The sequence below is a fragment of the Pan troglodytes genome, chromosome 7, assembly GCF_028858775.2.
Source record: "Pan troglodytes isolate AG18354 chromosome 7, NHGRI_mPanTro3-v2.0_pri, whole genome shotgun sequence".
NCBI classification, from domain to species: domain Eukaryota; kingdom Metazoa; phylum Chordata; class Mammalia; order Primates; family Hominidae; genus Pan; species Pan troglodytes.
Genome location: NC_072405.2, coordinates 111,349,812 through 111,369,840, shown reverse-complemented (window position 1 = coordinate 111,369,840; position 20,029 = coordinate 111,349,812). Strand labels below are relative to the sequence as shown.

General features: G+C 50.8%; 1 long non-coding RNA gene across 1 annotated transcript; it reads left to right on the top strand.

The window, feature by feature from the left end:
- The first annotated feature begins 1,322 nt into the window (after window positions 1-1,322).
- Window positions 1,323-6,714, top strand: LOC129135750 (uncharacterized). The gene is made up of 3 exons (XR_008536796.2): window positions 1,323-2,414; window positions 3,234-3,419; window positions 5,636-6,714. It is a non-coding gene; the product is annotated as an uncharacterized LOC129135750 (long non-coding RNA).
- The last annotated feature ends 13,315 nt before the right edge of the window (window positions 6,715-20,029 follow it).

The following is a 20,029-nucleotide window of genomic DNA, read 5'->3' as shown; positions in this document are numbered from 1 at the left end:
GAGGTGAGCACAGACCTGGGTGTTACTTAAGCCCTCTGAGCCTTAGGTTGCCCATCTGTGCAATGGGAATCATCATCATCATCACCTATAGGAGGCTCACTGTGTGTCAGCTGCTGACTTGAGGGCTTTGCAAGATTGCCTTGTTTAGTCCTCACAGCATCCTGTGAGTTACCAGTGATAATAACTCTATTTTACAGATGGAGAAATTGAGGACCGGAGAGCTTAAGTCTCCTTGCCCAAGGCCACGCAACTAGTGAGCAGGAGGGGTGAGACTCAGCCTCAGATGGCTTCCAGGAGATCGGTACAATTAATGCTCTGCTACAACATTTCCGAGGAGGAACTGAGACTCCCCACACACCGTCAGTCCCCTCTCCTACTTCCACCCCTTTTCCTTGTGTCCCCTGTGGTCCTGACCAGGTGGCCTCCTACTCTCTGGCCTTCTGTGGCTCTTAGTATCTGCCAGGTCCCCCTGTAACCCTCAGCGTCTGCCCCAGGAGACCTGTTTTCTCCGGGCTTCAGGCCCCCCCAGAATCCCACTAACCTCCTCAGGGACGCTCAGGGCTCTTGGTCCCCCATCCCTCTGCTCCCACACACAGCAATACCGCCCTTCCCTTCCAGCCCCCTGGGAGGCAGTGGAGTGTGATGGTTTTCAGCCTAGTTTTCCTATGAGAGGGGAGAGGAGGGGGCCTGGAAGGTTCCTTCCTCTGCTTCTGTCATTCCCTGGCCAACTCAGCCAAGAGGGCCACTAGAGAGCGAAAGCATCCAATACAGCTGACCTTCACCAAGGACTCAGGGCACCAGGAATCTTCCAGGCAAAATCTCGCTTCCTCCTCACTAGAAACGTGCAGTGAGTGTTGCTCCCCACCCCCACCCCATTTTATACACAAAGAGCTGTGCCCAATTCCGCCTAACTAGCGAGTGGCAGAGGGGGAATTCAAACCCCTGTCCATCTGCTGCAGCGCCCACGCCCTCTCTATTTCCACACAAGAGGAGAGGTAAAGGGCCAGCGGGTGTTGAGTGGCTCCAAATGTCACCTTCAGCCCAGCAGCGGTAGCATCACCGGGGAGCTTGTTAGAAATACGCACTCTCAGGCCCCTCCCTAGACCTGCTGAGTGGAGGCCTGCATTTTAACAAGATCCCAGGGGATTTCAAACCCATCAGAGTTTGGGAAGCCTAGGTCTGGGTCCGTAGCTCGCCACTCTGGCTGAACAGTGGAGTCACCTGGGGAACTTCACAAAAGGCAAGTGGTGCCCGGGCTCCACCTCCGTGGCTGTGAGTTCATTGGTCTGGGCATCAGGAATTTTTACAGCTCCCAATGATTCCAATGGACAGCCACCTCTGAGAAGCGTTAGGCAGCCCGAGAAGGGGAAATCCTGAAGGCAGTGGGGGGAGGTGGCCACCAGCGACTTGCCACCCCCTCCCGAGACAGAGCCAGCGCAGGAGGGTGTGACCAGCATCAGGGAGGCGGGGAGACACAGTGACAGGACGGTGACAGTTTGGGTGTCCTTTCCGCCCGTGCGCGCGACGGGACGGAGGGACAGGGGTTTCCTCCTTGGGAACGCTGTCTGTCTGGCAGCCAAGGAAGGCCGCGACCTCTGGGGATCCCCGCCCGTATCGAGCGCCCCTTGCCAAGGGAACCTGGCTCGGCGAGCGGTGCGCGCAGGCTCGGAGGCGTGAGAGCGGGCCGGGCGGCGGCGCGGCCGGGAGCGGGTGACTCACCGGGCGGGGGCGGCTGGGGGCGGCTAGGGGCGGCCGCGGAGCCAACTGCAGCAGCAGCGGGCCCAGCCTGCCCCGCAACAGCCAGTGCGGCTCCTGGAGGGAAAGGAGCAAGGCGGCCCCGCAGGTGTGGCGCGGCCCTGGGAGGGCGCGTGCGAGCGCTGCTTTGTTTGGTGCCCGCACAGCCCCGGGCTCCAGGCCTGAGCGCCAGCCTTCCCGAGCTGAGTCACGGCTGCAGAGCCCGCGGGCGGCCATACGGCCCCGCCCGGAAGGATGAGGCCCTTTCCTGAAGCTGGCGAATCGGATGCGGTGGCAGGGACAAAAGCCAGGGGAAGGTGGCTTCTATTCTACAAAGCCCTTTAGGGAAGGGGGGAGTCAGGCCGCCCTCACCCAGTGCAGGTCCGTCACGATGGTCACCCAGAGCACTCACGCAGAAAGCCAACTTGCAGCCGCCAGCCCTGAGGATGCCGCCCCCAAAGGGCTCATTGCTCTAATCACCCGTCCAGGGGCTTGAGGCAAAGCTCCAAGACAGACCTGTAGCAGCATGGCCCCAAAAGTTCCTCTGCTGCCCCAGTCCCATACCTGCCTGAGGTATGGGGGTTCAGGCTGAGTCGGCTGACCTGGAGTCATCTGGAAGCCTTGTCAGAAATGCAGATTCTGCAGTGCTGTTCCCAGAGGATCAGATTCAGCAGAACTGGGTAAAGCCATGAAACCTACATTTAATAAGTGCCCCTGGGGTTTTTTTCAGCAGGAGGTTGGTACACTTCACTTTGATTTTGTAGAAGATCGCATGAACACAGATGTGTTAACCACATATGGGTACCACTGAATGACAGTAAGTTGAGGAATTTGCCCAAGAAGACACAGCTAGCAGTTGGCAAAGGTGGGAGTCAACCCAGAGTCACCAGGCCCCCAAGTCTGTGTTTCTAAGCACAGGCCAAACCTCTACAGCAGTCCCCTAGGAGCTTCTAAACTCTTCCTTTGTACTTTTGTGTTATCCAATACCACCCGAAATAAGCAGCATCAGCTGACACTCTTCTACCTTTTGATTGTATAGGGATGTTGTTATGGTATGTGGATCTGGATACGTTGTAACTTAAGCCTATCAGTCACTAATAGACATGAACACCCGGAAGGGTCTATTACGTCTAGATGGATGCCAACTCGAATGGATTTTTACATAATCTCTAGTTTAAAGGCTGCTAGTCTATCAACAGAGGATAGAGAAAAAAATACACTGAAAATTAGATTTAAGACAGATTTATCCCTTTGCTTGGCAAATGTCATCTTATCCTGTTAACAGCCTGCAAGGAAAAAAGTTAACAAAAAATAAATTACATTTTCAACAATTCGCTTGAAGTGCAGGCACAGATGTCTCTGGGGGCAGACTGCCTTGGCTCAAATCTCAGCATTTCTACTTCCTGTGCTGTGTGAACTTGGACAAGTTTGTAACCTCTGTGCCTCAGTTTTCCTGTCTGAAAAAATGTAAACGTAAATATTTGTCTTATACTTACTAGGTGTTGGATATTATATGAAGAGATTTGCAAGTGTTATTTTACGCAATTCGCACTTTACAAAGGAGGAAACTGCAGCGCAGGGGGCGAGGTACCAAGGTTGCCCCATCTCGGTCCAGGCCTGCTCCCTGCAAGCCACTCGCCCTTGACCACGCCTCCTCTCTCCTGATTGGCTGTCAGGCATGAGTCGTGAGTACCCCCATGGACGCTCAGAATGGCTAACATTCTTTTGAGCAATAACTATGTGTGCTATGAGCTAAACACTTTACTTGAATTCGCTCATTTAATTTTTGCTATCACCTCATGAGATGGGAATGATTATTTTCATCTCCAGCTCTCAGGGGAGGAAACGGAAGCATATATATATACATATATATACACACACACATACACACATATATATACACACACACATATGTGTGTATATATATGTGTGTACATATGTGTGTGTATATGTATATATATGTGGGTATATATATATACACATATATGTGTGTATATATATGTGTGTGTGTGTATATATATGTGTGTGTGTGTGTGTGTGTGTTTTGTTTGTTTGTTTTCCAAGACGGAGTCTCACTCTTTTGCCCAGGCTGAAGGGCAGTGGCGTGATCTCGGCTCACTGCAACCTCCGCCTCCTGGGTTCAAGTGATTCTCCTGCCTCAGCCTCCCGAGTAGCTGGGATTACAGGTGTGCACCACCACGCCCGGCTAGTTTTTGTATGTTTAATAGAGATGGGGTTTCACTATGTTGGACAGGCTGGTCTTGAATTCCTGACCTCGTGATCTGCCCGCCTCAGCCTCCCAAATTGCTGGGATTAGAGGCATGAGCCACCATGCCCGGCCAGAGGCATAGAGATATTCAGAAATCTAAGATCACACTGCTAGGAAGGGACAAAGCCAGAACCTACACGGTGGCAGTCTGGCTCCCAGGCCTGGGTACCTAACTGCTACACTGTGCTGCTGATGTTATATAATCACATGTATTAATGTTATATAACAAGTGAGGTGGGTTCCCTACTCTCCTGACCCCTCAGAGCAGTGAGGCTGGGATTTTTCCTTCCTGTTAGCACTCTGCCTTTGGGTGCAAAGGCTTTCTTCTATTTATTAATTTAATGTAATTTTACTTTTTTGAGACAGGGTATCACTCTGTCGCCCATGCTGGAGTGCAGTGGTGTGATCTCGGCGCACTACAACCTCTGCCTCCCAGGCTCAAGCCATCCTCCTACCTCAGCCTCCCAAGTAGCTCAGACTACAGGCATGCACCACCACGCAGCTAATTAAAAAAAAAATGTAGAGAAGAGGTTTTGCCGTGTTGCCCAGACAGGCCTTGAACTCCTGGGCTCAAGCAATCCACTCACCTTGACCTCCCAAAGTACTGGGATTATAGGCATGAGCCACTGCCTCCAGCCCTATTTATTTTTGAGGGAGTTTATGGCTTTCCTAGCCCTTGAAAATTAGTGTTTATATGGGACAGTTCAGAGGGGCTTAGGAAAAGCCTTGGGTGCAAGCAAGTATCTGATCCACAGGGTACACGCAGGCAGCCTTGCACAGAGGCACGTTCAGAGCCGGGGAAGTGCCATGAACTAGTGTAAACGCTTTACTTCAATTAATTCAATGTGGCTCCCCAGCCTGGGGCTAAGCAGCGCCCCCTGGAGGCAGGTGAATGGTTTGCAAGCATTGGCTCCTCCGGGAGGACGTAGGTTTAGTCTCCACACTGGCCTGGTATCTGGCTGGGAGCCTGACACTGGCCCACGTGTGTGGCAACTCTTCTCACACAGACTTGTTCCTCCTTGCCCCATCTCTCTCCCCTTTCCTCTCCTCCCCTCCACCTTCTACTGTGGTCTCTTGTCTCTAACCTTCTCCAAACTGTCTCCTCCCCACCCAACCCCACTCCACCCCTCCAGGTAACCCTCCTTGTCTTTGGGGCTGGAATATTTGTGGAGGCAGCAGCAGTAGTGGGGTGGGGAGGTGGGGAGGGCAGTGAAGTTTCATTCTTGTCTCTTGTCTTTCTAGTCTATTCCAGTCTACTGTTATGATTAAAAAAAAAAAACAAAACTCCATACCATGCATCCCTCAAGCCTTCCCTTTTGATTCTTGCTATGGAGTGAACTGTGGCCCTTACTCCCTCCAAATTCATGTTTGAGTTCTAACCTCGGTGTGATAGTGTTTGGAGATGGGGCCTTTGGGAGGTAGTTAGGAGTAGGTGAGGTCATGAGGGTGGGGCCCTCATGATGGGATTAGTGCCTTTATCAGAATAGATCACAGAGATTGGGCACTCTTTCCCTCTCTCTGTCCCCTCCCCTTCTTTCCCCTCCCCTTCTTTCCCCTCCCCTCCCCTCCTCTCCTCTCCTTTCCTTTTCCTCTCCTGTCTCCTGTCTCTCTTCTTTCTATTCTCTCTCTCAGAGAAGGAAGCCATCTGCAACCCAAGGAGAGAGCTCTTGCCAGACTCTGACCCTGCTGGCATCTTGGTCTTGATTTTGGATTTTCTAGCCTCCAGATCCATGAAAAAATAAATTCCTTTCCTGATGTTTATAATATTTTGTTATGGCAGATTAAGCTCACTAAGACAATAATCAAAGACCTATAAAACCGTGAACTTCTTGAGACAATGAGGATGCCTCTAACAGACTTGGGAAGAAATCCTGCACAAAGAGCCGGGGAAAAAAGGGAAGAAAAGCACATAGAATACTCCTTCAAGGCAGGCATTGGCAGACCTTCCACCGTGCACCAGGCTCTGTGCTAAGATTCACCCTGGAGTAACCCTGCCTCTGGGGGTGAAGTTGCTATATCTGGCTGCGTTTTGGCCAGCTGACCCTCTAGGCAGCCCTTAATTCTTGCTTCTCAAACTTACTTCCAAGGACAGAGAAAGATGACCACTGCCCTCACCCCACTAAAGAAGCCCCAGCACTTAGCAAGCACTTATGGCCCAGAGCAGACTGTCTCTACTTCATTTCACTCTCCACACCCAGACTGGGACCACACTTGGAAAAGAACCAGCCAGTCCTGGAGGCTGCATATTATGGATAGCAGGACTCCACTCACATCTCAAAGCTCCTCCCTGCCCATTCCCATGGTCCCTCCAGCCCTTGGGCAATGCTACCAACAAGAAGGAGAAATGAGCTGGATTTCACTTCCTTTGGAGCAGGTGTGAATAAACAGAATTGTCCCAAACTTGGGCAGCAGAAGTGGGGGAAAAGAAGAAAGGCAACCGGCCTGTAATCCCAGCATTTTGGGGGGCCCAGGCAGGCGGATCACCTGAGGTCAGGAGTTTGAGAACAACCTGGCCAACATGGTGAAACCCATCTCTACTAAAAAAATACAAAAATTAGCCAGGCATGATATCTACTTGGGAGGCTGAGGCAGGAGAATCTCTTGAACCCGAGAGGTGGAGTTTGCAGTGAGCTGAGATCATGCCACTGCACTCCAGCCTGGGTGACAGAGCGAGACTTCATCTCAAAAAAAAAAAAAAAAAAGAAACAGAAGAGAGCAACCAATACTTATGAAGCCTCTGATAGGTACTCAAATGCCACCAGTAAACCCACGAGACACACAGGCTGGGATTGGTAAGGCAACTTGCCCAAGGTCACCCAGCTAGAAAAGGCTAGAGGCGGGCGAGAGGGGAGCTCCAGAACCACCCCAAACACACTGCCTCCCCCACACCACTGCCTCCCCAACACTGCCTTCAAGAAAGAGAAATCGAAGGACCTGGACAATTTGCAAGCTGACTGCTCAGCTTCTGGACTCATCCACCGCGTTTGTCAGAAGTCCCTGCAGATGCCCGGCCACTATGCCAGTACTCTCGTCTCGGGCTGCACTTGGAACTGGGTGGACAGCTGTAGAAGGACTACTAGTGCCTGGGCCCACCCCTTCTCCCCACCCCCAGTGCCTCACTTAACTGTCTGAGATTCAGCCTAAGCACTGGGCTTTTAAAGTTCCCAGGTGACCGTTGCCCTCTGGGATCCATATTCTCTTCATCTGTAAGATGGGGCTAATGATGTCTCCCAAACAGGGCGGTTGTAAGGATGAAGTGTGAGGGGCCTAGGAAGAGAGGCCTGGAAAGAGGGAAGAGGACTGCTCATCACTGGGCTGAGGCTGCAGCCACCCTGTGCTAGGTGCTGTGCTACAGCCTGGGTCACTCTGTCAGGACCTATAGGCTCCCTGCTTGGGGCATGGTGCCCTGACCCTCAGCTCACGTCTGCCCAGATCCTTATAGCTGATGGAACCCTTTGCTCCAAGAGACGAGGTTGGCACACTGTGGTCTCAATAAATGTTTGTCGAATAAACAAATGAAGATGTCCTTTGATCTTCACAACAGTTTTGAGAAGCAAAATGAAAAAGGTTTCTCCCTTGACCCAATAGAAAGGGAAGTTTGGACTCACCTCAAGGTGCTGTCACTAGCCATGTGTTCCAGAGCAGCAACATAACTTCTCAAAGCCTCTGTCCCTTCATTTGTAAAGCAGGACTTTGTCACTATTGCTAGGTTATAGGACTATCCTGAAGAGCTGCTGAGACAACATATGGTGGAAACATTTCTATAAATTATTTTTTGATGAGGGAATTGAGGTTTATAGGGGTTAAGTGACTTGCCCACAGTCAATCAGTAAATTGTGAAGCCAAAACTTAAACTCGGGACCAGAGGGTTCCTGGGCATGAGACAAACAAACGAACAAACAACAACAACAACAACAAAACCCCAAAACACTCAAATAATATGTGGTTGCAGAGAAGGGATGCAGATATTTGAAGAACAGACCTGAGGCTGTGTCAGCCCCCAAGGCACATCTGATGGGGAGTGTGTTGAGTTGAACTTTGCAGGAGGGAAGGGCTAGGCCTTTGGAAAAGTTTTTTTTTTTTTTTTTTTTTTTTTTTTTGAGACAGGGTCTCCCTCTATCACCCAGGCTGGAGTGCAGTGGCACCATCACAGCTCACTGCAGCCTCGGCTTCCTGGGTTCAGCCAATCCTCCCACCTCAGCCTCCTGAGTAACTGGGATCACAGGCGCATGCCACCACATACCTGACTAATTTTTTTTTAATAGAGGTCTCACTGTGTTGCCCAGGCTGGTCTCAAATTCCTGGGCTCAAGCAATCCTCCTGCCTAGGCCTCCCAAACTGCTGGGATTACAAACATGAGCCACTGCGCCTGCCAGTAAAGATGCTTTTTGATAGGAGGACCAGCCTAGGAGAAAATTCAGAGATGAATAAGCAAGGTATTTTGTTTGTCCACAACAGAGAACCTGAGAGAGAAGCTAAGAGGGAGGAAGCAGCTGTGGGGGAGGAACATTTGTCATTTCCAGAGGACACTGCTGCCAGGAGAGGGGCTCTCTGTAGCCCAGAGAGCCGTGGAGAGAGGGCTCCCCAGCTCACAGAGCAGGAGGAGGGGAGTCAGAGCTGCTCTGCGCACAAGCTGCCCTGGAGGCACACTAGACAGGGAAAGGGCCGTGCATCACTGACCACCTGTCATGTCACCTGTGAGCACAGTAGGATCGGGTGAAGGCCTCATACCCCCTGGTGTGATTGTCATTTTCCACCCCATTGTACAGGTGGGGCTCGGAGAGTTAGGTCACTGGCCACTTCCTAGAATCCCTCCACCCCAACACACCCTGACTGCCCCCCTAGTGCATGCTGGGACCCCTCCAGCCCCAGAATCCACATGTCTGCTCTCCCCAGTGAACTCCAGGGTAGCTCCATGCGGGGAGCCTGGCAGGCAGGCTGGCATTACCTAATTGCTGGCCAGCTTCTTTTATCCCTTCATTTTTTCAAGCTGCCTGGCTCTAAAAGTCTCAGACAGACAAATGAGACTCCAGCCTTGTTCTGTTCAAGCTCCAGCAAAAGGAGGAGATCACAGGCTGTCGCCTCAATGGGGCAACAGCCAGATCTAAAGGCACAAAGCACTGGGGGCAGCGGATGTCTTTAGCGAACGACAAAGCCCAGGCCAATGCCCTACTTACAGCTGAGACTTTTCTTCTTGGGCTGTGTCTTGTGCTGTGAGGTGCCTGGGGTCAGCACTGCTAGTGCCAGGACTTGATCATCAGCCAGCCTCCCTGGGGAGATGAGCCCTCGTTAGGGCCAAACCTCAGCATCCTAAAAGCCTCTCCTACCTCAACCAGGCAGGTGTTTCTGGGTTCAGGGGAGAAGAATCTAGTCAGAGGAATGCGTACTGCTGCATGGCCTCAAACAGGCCTTCAGGCTTGGGGACTGGAGCCGACTCCCCAGGGCAGAACTGGTACAGGCTGCCCAGCTGTAAAAGCAGGGCTCTGCCCCTCTGGGCTCCAGCTCCAAGGCTGTGGCACCTACCTGGGAAAGAAAAGTCCTTGGAGAGGCCGAGCAGATCTGGCCTCATTCTGTCCTTGTCCTGGCTGGTAGGTGGGGTGGATAGAGCGTCCCTGACTCCCTCCTTGAACTGTGAGCATCTCCAGGGCGGGAACTGTCCCCCATAGGACTTGCTATCTCCTGGCACATGTTAGCATTTACTGGGGCCAAGCACTGTTCTGAGTGTTGTAAGTATACTAATCCACTTAATCCTCACCTCAACCCTAGGAGGTGTTACTCCCATTTTTCAGATAGAGAAACTGACACACAGAAAGATTAGCTTCAAAAAGCTCATAAATGGGGAATTGAATCCAGGCAGCCTGGCTCCAGAACCCAAATTATTAGCCATTATACTGTACTGAATAAGTAAATAATACATGAATATATGAAGAAAGGAATGAACGGCTTGTAGAGAGAATGACGTGAAAGTTCTCTGTTCAAAAGTATTTCCTCTATTAACAGTTTCAGGGCCTGCGAATGCACTATTGAAACGCACATTCAGTTTTAACTAATGTGCTATTCTCTTCAAAAATGCTTCTAAGAAATTGGGGTGATAGCAATTACTGGCCATGCTCTGTGGCCCCCGGAATGTCTAGGGGAGGCCCAAGCTCTGGGAAGAACTTAAGCTAATACCCGAGGAGGGAGAAACAAGGAGTTGGGTGTTTCTGCAGAGAACCCTGCTAGTTATATTAATGATGTGGCACAGGGACAGGAACACAGACTGTGAAGCCTCTGAGCTGGGTGTGTCTCTCACTGGCTTTGGGGCCTGGGGTGAGTCATGTGGCCTCCCCGAGCTCCGGTGGCCCCATCTGCCAGGGAAATGCTGGTCCCTACCTGATGGCTTATGGTTAAATAAGCTATTGTAGTTAATGCATCTGGCACAGGATAGATGGTCAATAAATGGTAGCTGCTATTGTTATTAAACAAATTATAGGCAAAAAACTCAAGTCAGTAATGATCACCAGTCTGAGCCCCCTTCTTAAAGTGATGCTTGCACTGGTGACCCTATTTCTGGTCTCCTGGACACTCCAGTCATGATACTCCAAGGGCAATAGCTTCTTCTCCCAGTGTCTTTCCTGGTTGTCTTCATCCCTTCTCTTGCCACTGCCTTGGCCTGGGTTCCCACTGCCTGTCACCGGAACTCAAGTGTCAAGTCTGAGAGATTGAGAGCATCTATGGTAAAGCCAGCTGGAAGGAGCCCTGCTAAGCAGCCACCTCTGCTAAGCAGCCACCTCTGCCAAACAGTCACCTCTGCCAGTGTCCTCCTCTTTTTCTGGCTTCAACTCTTGGCACTCTAGCTTCTCTTCACTCCCCACCCCCTTTTCTCACTCTTCTCTCTCTGATCATTCCATGGGTCTCTTTGGCTTTGGTTGAGCTCTAATTAAGTTCCACAGCAGGTGGCAATGAAGACAGCTTCTCTCCTGCAAATGCTCCTCAAAGGGTTGTGCGCAAGAAACTTGGACAAGAGGTAAAAAGAAGCCTGGCCTCTGGGGACAAGGATGGGGCAGTCGGAGAACTCCTCATGCAGCCAGTGCTCCGACGGTGCAGAGTGAAGATTTGCAGACTTGCTGTGTATCCCGGCATAATGCCATTTGTCCATCTGCACACTAGGACAGAAACTCTTCATTCTGAGCATATGGAAGCTGAGAAGGAGGTCGGAGGCAACAGGTGCTTAATGAAAATGATCATGAAGGTCCTGGTCATTCACTCTCCCAAGGACTAATAATAATAACTAGCCTTTAAGGAGGGGGTCATAGTTTACTCCTCTCAAATACTCTCATTTGAACCTTGTGACCACCCCATGAGGTAGAGAGAGAAATGCTATCATTAAGCCCTTTTCAGATGAGGAAAGTGAAGTCTTGAGAGTTTAAATGACTTACCCAGGGCCCAGGCCACAGGGCTGAGCACCTGAACCATTTTCCCATCACTTCTCTCAGCTCCTTTCCAGGTTGCACACTCAGCCACTGACCTACCCAGCAGTCCCATGATGCACCAACCCCTTACTGGGCCCCGGATGCTGAGCAGTTTTGAGAAAATCATGCGGCCATGAGGACTGTGACCAGCATAGACTCCAGCCTCCAGCCTCAGCCCTCTATTTGCTCCACACCTCTTTCCCATGCATGGCCTGCCCTCTCTTCATTCCCCTTGACACACTTCCCCACTGTTTCCTCCCTCCTTTGCTATCTCCTCTGACACTTGGTGAGTCGGCCTTGCCTCCTCTTCCTCCAGATGATTGAGTTCCCGGAGCACGTTTCAGCCCCACGCATATAAACACTCCCCACTCTTGTCTTCTCTCCTTCCATCCCAGTGCCACAGGAATTCTTCTTCCTGTTCGAGGCCTCTCCTCAATGCAGCTGTCAGCTCACCTGCTCCTGGCTGTCCAGGGTCCCATTCACCCATGATCCGTCAGCATCCCTAGCCCCTTCCCACCCATGAACATGCCCTGTTACCTGTCCGGCCTTCCCTGCCTACTCTGCTTTCCTATTCAGCCTAACCTGTTGAAAGGATAGTCTGCACCAGGGTTTGTCAACCTCAGCACTACTGACATTTTGCACCAGATGATTCTTCGCAGTGGGGGCTGTCCTGGGCACTGTAGGATGTTTAGCCGCATTTCTGGCCTCTACCCAGAGGAGATGCATCCCTTTCCATTTAGAAGACCAAAGGACTCTAGATGCCAGTAGTGACAGTTGTGATCATTCCCCAATGATGACAGATGTTAAGATGTTATAGTCCCCCCGACCCAGTTGCTATAGTTGTTGACAACTTCCAGTTATGACAACCAACCAAAAATGTCTCCAGATCTTGCCAAATGTCCCCTATAGGACAAAATCTCCCACCATTGAGAACCATTGGTCTACACTGTCTATTCTACTTCATTATCCCCAGCCACTCGTCAATTCACTTGTAATTCAGTTTCCATGTCTTCTCCAATCTCCTGGAACTGCTTTAGCCAACATTCCCTCCACCCCATATTATTAGATCACTTGTGTTCATGTCACTGACCCCTGCTGCCCTAGTGGAGCTGTTTACCACTCCTTCCTTCTGGAGCCTCTCTGCTCTAAGGGCTCTGAATACAGGTCCTGTTAGTTGCCCTTGTAATGCCAGCCTTTTTCCTACCTTCTGTCAGTGGGAGCTCAGTTTCTACTACAGAGGCTGAAATATTATTCACTTTCCCAGCCTCCTTGCAGTAGGACAGGGTAATGAGATATAAGGGAGAGTCTACCTTAGAGAGCTTCTGGGAAATATTTTCTTTCCTGATAAAGGGGAAGGAGGGACGCAAGGAGAAAGCCACATTATTGGTCAAAGTGTGCTGTTGGGTGCTGCTGCAGCCATCTTGCAAACACGAGAAAAATCCCAAGTGAAGCCTGGCTTATAAAGAACTGACCCAGCCCTGGAATTGCCTCCTTCTAGATGTCTTACAGAAGAATAAATGTTCCTATTAGATAAACCAATTTTAGTCAGCTATCCCATTATATGCAGTCAAAATATCTTAATGGATCCAGCTTCTGAGACTGTACTCTGTCCTTATCCTCCTCAAACTTCTCTGGCTGATCCTTCACCATCTGTTTCTAGGTCTCTTCTTCCTGCTCTCCTGACACATTGATGTTTCTGGGGTCCACTGTTCTTCTCACTCCCGTCCACTCCCTTCGTTTTCATCTCATCCTAGATGCTGATGTCCCACAAATCTGAATCTCACCAAGCATTCCTTTTGCCTGGGCTTTAGCCCCTTTGCTCCAGTGGTCTGCTCACACATACTCACTTTGTGGCTTCTTTTGCCAGCCCCCTCCTAATGCTGGGGTTTCTCAGGGCTCATTCCTGGGCGCTTTGCCCTTTTCTAGCTATACTGTCCCTCCCTGGTGACCTCTTCCGTTCATGCATGTTTCAGTGCCATTTATATATTGAAAACCCAAATTTATGTCTAGATCCCAGAGTTCTCTGTTGACATCTGGACTTGAAAATGCAGCTGCCAGTTTGCTGTCTTGACTGGGAGTGTCCCACAGAGCCTCATACACACAGGCCCAATCCTCAGCTCACCCCTTTCCCTTAGAAACTGCTCCTGCCTGTGTCCTCCAGCTCAGCGACTCATACCACCGTCCTCCCGACAAGCACCTATGGCTTAGCAGGATGCCTCCTTCTCCTCATCCAGCATGTACCAGGAACTACCAAGTCCCCCAAATTTCACCTACAAAATAACCGTCAACTCTGCCCCTTCTCCTCACCACTGCCTTAGTTCTGGCTGCTGTGGGTGCTGCAGTCGCCTCCCAGTTGCCCTCACCACCTCCATTCTTGCTTCCCTCCCATCCACTCTCCACCCCACCATGCAGAGGGACATTTCTAAATGCAAACCGTACCATGTTATTTTTCTGCTTAGAATTCCTCAGTAACTCATCATTCCCCTCTACCAGTGATTTTCAGGCGGTTTTGGGCATCAGACCTCCAGTATAAAATAAAATAAAGCAGAATCGTTAACAGTTGAAGTTAGGGAAGGGCGCTGAAGACCCTCCCAGATCCTCAGCCTTCCCCTAGTCCAACACACACATAGGCACACATAGACACACACACATATGCCAGTTCCTATGTTTGTTTTGTGCAGACCATAGATGCTATCTAGTCTGCCCCATCTGAATACACAGGAAGGCCCTCTATCACGTCCCTGGTAACATCCATCATCTGTTGGATACTTCCAAATGACATGCAGCTCGCTACTTTACATGACCCACTTCAGGGTCATACAGGTTGAATATCCCTTATGCAAAATGCTTGCAATCAGACATGTTTCAGATTTCAGATTGGGGAGTATTTGCATTATACTTACTGGTTGAGCAGCCCTAATTGGAAAATCTGAAATTTGAAATGCTCTCTTGAGAATTTCCTCTGAGCATCATGTCGGCGCTCAAAAAGTTTTGCATTTTGGATTTTCAATGTTCAGATTAGGAATGCTCAATAATTTTGAAAGTCAAAAAATTATTCAAGCCATTTTTGTGACCACTCGCCATTTAGGGCCCTGCCTGTAAGTTGGTACTGGCAAGCCTTGCCTGTCAGCCTCAGTAGGACTTGGGGGTGGCTAGGACCAATTTGCAGTTGGGTGTGAACAGAACAGAGGATGCTCTGAGCACCCATTACATTACCACGCAGCGCTATCTCAGCAGTCCATTGTTGGCATGTATTTAGCCACTTGGGGCAGGCTGCTAGTCATCTGTGAAACCAGACGACTCTAAATCATAGAAGCAATACTTCTGCTCGAGTTTCTTCTCCCTAGAGAATTCCAGGCCACTCTGCATCTCTGGAAGGGATGATATTGTCACATACAGCAGAGGCTCTGGAACGCAGACGACTCTAGTTTCAAACCCCAGCTCTGCCACTTAAGAGGCATGTGACTGGGACTAGAGGCCCACTCTGAGCCTCAGTGTCCTCATCTGTAGGGTGGATCATCATTAGGATAAGGCCTGTGTCTATCAAGTGCCAACTGCTGTGTAATTTCTCAATAATTGTTAGTTGTTAGGGGACACCCTTCACCAGCTCTTCCAGCCTTCACACCTGACTTGGAAGTAGGTGCTTCTACACTCTGTGAAGCAAGGGAGGAGTAGCTCATGACCCTCTCCTCACACCTCACTCACTGCCCCCCGAGTCAGGGGGCGATTTGACTAACTGATGAGTTTGCACATCCTTGGCTGAGTCCCCCCTACCCTCTTATTTAGACACCTGCGTCCTTGGGGTCAGCTGTCCAGGCAGCCTCAGTCCCCACGAGGGGAAGAATCCAATCTGCCATTGAGGGCAGGAGGATTAGGGCATCTCTTGTGGCCACTGCATCTAAGCACTGAATCCAGGGGGATGCTTTCTATTGGTCTCCAGCCCCCATAGTGGCTTTAGAGAGGTGGGTCCAGGCAGCAGGTGAGAGCTTGTTTAGGGTGAATGTCAGGGGTCCTCTGGGTCTGAAAATCCTTGATTCTAAGTCTGTTAGATGAGAGACCATAAGGGGGTGCATCTGTCTCACCCACCCTAACATCTGGGGAACTAAAAATCGCCCCTCGCTTCCTTGCACAGGAGCGGGAGGAGACCGGGAAGGACCAGGACAAAATGGGGCCCTGGCATCTTCCTGGACATGCGGCAGAGCCCCGTGGAATCAGGGGCTGATGCAAGTGGAGTACTTAGCACACTGCCTGGCACAGATGAGTGCCCAGTGCATGCTGGCCTGTGGTGCTGGGTGTTAAGAGGGGCAGCTTTTATTGGAAAGAATAAAGAATCATAAGCATAAAACATCTGGCCACAGCCTCTCCTGCTGCCAGGGCCCTTGGTGGCTTACCATGGTCTCAGGAGCAAAGGGCCCCCTACCAGAGCTTGAAAACCCACACAGTCACCCCATCGACCTCCTGGCCTCCGCTCCTGCTGCTGCTCACCTGTGCCAGCCAGAAGGAAAGTACTTCCTTCAGTTCTTCGAGGGCCTCTTCTTGCCTCAAGACACTTGCACTCAGGAACTTGCTCTGTTGCACTTCCCTCCACCTAGTCAAGGCCTAAACAGCCTTATTCTGGCAGGTCATAGTTTGCTTCCTTAAGAAATGACCTCTGACTATTCTTGGTTCTCTCCCCATCACGTGTGTCCCTTTGTGTCCATCTCTCCAGAACCCAGGGAGAGCTGTCCAGTCAGCACCCTGCTGTTAGGATCTGGCTGCTCACCAGGTAGAGACATCCAGGGAAAAGTGGCCCTAGGGAAGAGATGCAGCCTTAGGCAGGGATTAGCTCTGGGTTTCCCCGGCTGCTGTCATCACCCCTGCATGCCCATACCTGGAGCCTCCATGTGCCCTGTTTCCAGGTATCTCTTGGAACCCAGGCTCCTCAGCCCCATCCCTTCCTTTGCAGGGGCAGGTGTCTGGAAGAGCGCTGGTGAGCACAGGTCCACAGCCACATGACAGTTTCAGCCTCCGGGTTGGGGCAGGAGGCAGGTGGTAGCCAAGGCACTGCACTCTTCTCCAAGAAGAAATGAGAGTTGCTTTTTAAAGCCCAATTACTGCTCAGGTGCAAGAGTGATTGTACAGCACATTCACATGTGGCTGAGATTTATATCTCATAAGGCAAGAGCTGGCGCCCAACTTGTCTGCCTTTCTGGCTTGTCTAACCTGGTTGTGCCCAGCGACATGGCTCAGTTTGTCACACAGGCTGAGAAGTAGCTGAGGAATGTTTGTGAAGGCAGAGGCCAGTGTCAAATGAGATAAACTCCTAGAACATGCTTTGGAAACAGTATATGATGGGGCAAAATTGCTGTCACCACTTTTGTCCACTGGGGATTAAAAAGGCCTGCCTTGGAGGACTGAATAAAGGGGAGAGAAAAGAAATATCCAGGGTGGTACTATTTGTATGATAATTTGCAGAATCCATTAGAGAAGTGCCTTGAATGATCCTAGGGCTTTCTCCACTTGCAAGATCAGGCAGGAAATTAGAGTGCTGTCTTCAAGTGATAATAATTATTAATAATAGCAATTAACAGTAATTATCTGTCAAGTATTGTGCTAACCACTTCCCATGTCTGTGATGGTTAATTTTATGTGTCAACTTCACTGAGCCACAGGATACCCAGATAGTTGACCAAACATTGTTCTGGGTGTGTCTGTGAGGGTGTTTCTGGATGAGATTCACATTTGAATTGGTAGACGGTGCACAGCAAATCGTGTTCACTAATATGGGTGGGCCTCATCCAATCAGGTGAAGGCCTGAATAGAACAAAAGGGTTCACCCTCCCTTGAGTAGGAAGGAACTTTTCCTCCTTTATTGCTTTGAGCTGTGGCATCATCTTTTCTGGCCTTTAGCTGGGAGCTCACACCTTCAAGACCTTCCTGGGTCTTAGGCCTTCATACTGGAGCTGGAATTAAAACATCAGTTTTCCTGGGTCTCCAGCTTGCCAACTCCAGATCTTGGGACTTGTCAGTTTTCATAATAGCATGAACCAATTCCTTATAATACATTTCTCCCCCACCCCTTGTCTATAATATATATACATGCTGTTGGTTCTGTTTCTCTGGAGAACCTTAATACAATGCCTCATCTCATTTAATTCTTTTTTTTTTCTTTTTTTTGAGACACAGTTTCACTCTGTCACCCAGGATGGAGTGCAGTGGCACAATCTCGACTCACTGCAACCTCCACCTCCCAGGTTCAAGCAATTCTCCTGCCTCAGCCTTCCAAGTAGCTGAGATTACAGGCGCCCGCCACCATGCCCAGCTAATTTTTGTATTTTTAGTAGAGAAGGGGTTTCACCATGCTGGCCAGGCTGGTCTCAAACCCCTGACCTCAGGTGATCCACCCGCCTCGGCCTCCCAGAGTGCTGGGATTACAGGCGTGAGCCACCGCACCTGGCCTCATTTAGTTCTCATTACAGTGCTGTCAGAGAGGGACTGTTATCTTCTCCATTTCATAGATAAAGAAACTAAGGTTCATACATGCCAGATGACCTGCCATGGTCACACACAGCCTGGAGTGGCAAAGCCAGGAGCACACCCGAGCCACCTGACTGAGTGCAGCACCTCCCACGTGCAGAGTGACCTGGCCAAGGAGCACTTTACAAGAAGGGGTTAACTCAACACCCGAGTCCCCTTAGGCCAGAGCACCTCAACCCTGGTGGCACATCACAATCAAAAATACCAATGACTGGGCTGCATCCCAGGCCAAGGGACTCAGAATCCTAGGGGGAGGTAGGTCTGCGAGCCACCCAACTGGACATGTTCTAAAAATGTCTCAGGTGGCTTCAGGACAGCCAGGGGGTGGTCAGGAAGGGCCCCCGAGTCTGCATGGGGGAGAGGGGCTGCCCATGCTGAGCCCCTCCCTCCCTCCACCCTGCCCCCTCAGGACGCTGGCTTGCACCCTGACCTTGGCAGAGCATGGCCTTTCGCAGCTGCCCAGAGGGCCCCCCTGCACACTCTCTGGTTAACACATTCCATCTGCAGCCGGGCAAACTAGCACAGCCTCCAGGCCCAAGAGAAAACAGACTAAAAGTCTCCTTTTTTTTTTTTTTTTTAATTGGGTCAAGAGAAAAACAGAATTATAAAAAATGCAAGTCATGGTTAGAACTCCTGTGGTGCTCAGGACGCTGCTCTGCTCTGCGTCCCCTACATGTGAGAGCCAGTAGTACTGTGAGGGGGATGGGACAACAGTGACAGCAGCATCAGCAATGGCCACTTAGCCACCGACAGCGGCATCGCGTGCCAGGCACCGTGTTGGCTGCACTCCTGCATCATCTCAGCCTGGCCTCGTGGACGACCCGTGATTAGCTATTATTAAGGCCCTTTTACAAATGAAGAGGCTGCCATGAAATAACTGGCAGGGCGGACCACTAGGAAGCGAGCCAGCTTTGCCCGGGGCACAGCCGCGCACAGCCTCAGCGGGGGTGTGCTTGGCCATATCTTCTGGGTGGTCTTGTCTCTTCTCACGGGTTGCACTCAGGTGACCCGAGACCCCCAGAACTGGGAGCCAGCCAGTGCTGGCCGCACACAGAGCTCCGCCCGGCTGAAGGTCTCCCTCCGCCCCTAGGCTGCTCTGCGGTTTGGAGAAATCAGGAGAGAACAGTCAACCTGTTGTGCTTTCACGTGGCGGATGTGACAGACCCTCCAGGACCTGGGGAGGCGGGGGGGCTGTCTGTGAATACCCTGGGGGTCTCGCATGTGCCAGACCCAGCGGGACCTCGGCTTCTCCTCCCGATGACCTTTAGGAAGGACTCCCTGTCCTGTCTGTTTTCTGAGCTGCTCCTCCACAAGCCTTCCCACATCGCTCCCACCTGCAGATGCAAACCCAGCGGGGTGGGAAAGGAAGGCCAGAGCAGGGCAGGAAGGACCCACTTCCGGTGTCACATGCTATGCCGTAGACGTCATCTTCCTCTCTGCATTAAACAATATTCACTCTTTCATTCGGTTTACATTCATGAGCCCTTGGGCTGAGTTGGGGGCTGGGGCTGCCAAAATACACAGCCAGCAAGCTGGTGCATCTTGTGGTTAGTGGAGTAAGTGAACAGTTACAAGTTGTCATGCAATATCAGAAGCATATTCAAACTCCAGCGGTAGCCCAGAAAGGGTGTGGCTAATTTTGCAGTAGTGTGGGGTGCTGAGTCAGGGGACTCCAGAAAGATCATTTTAAATAGGACATGGCCTCTGAGCACACTGGCCAAGCTTAGCCTCCTCCCTGAAGCTTGATCAGGCCATTCCCACCATCCCAGGTCTCCCCTGTTCAGATGCAAACAGCACAGCATCCTCCACGCCACAGCTGCACTCAATTCTGCAGACAGTTCTGTCTTGCTTTGCTCAGCAATGTTTGTTTGGTTGTTGCTATTGTTTTGTTTTGCCCGTGGCCTCCCCTCTTAACTGGATTTTAAGTTCCTTGAAGGCAGGGATAATTTCTGGTATTTTGCTGTCTCTAGGAGCTGAGTCAGTGTTGAGCATCATGGAATGCATAGTAAACACTTCCTGAGTTAGCGGCTGAAAGGTGATTGAAGGGTTGGGACCTCAC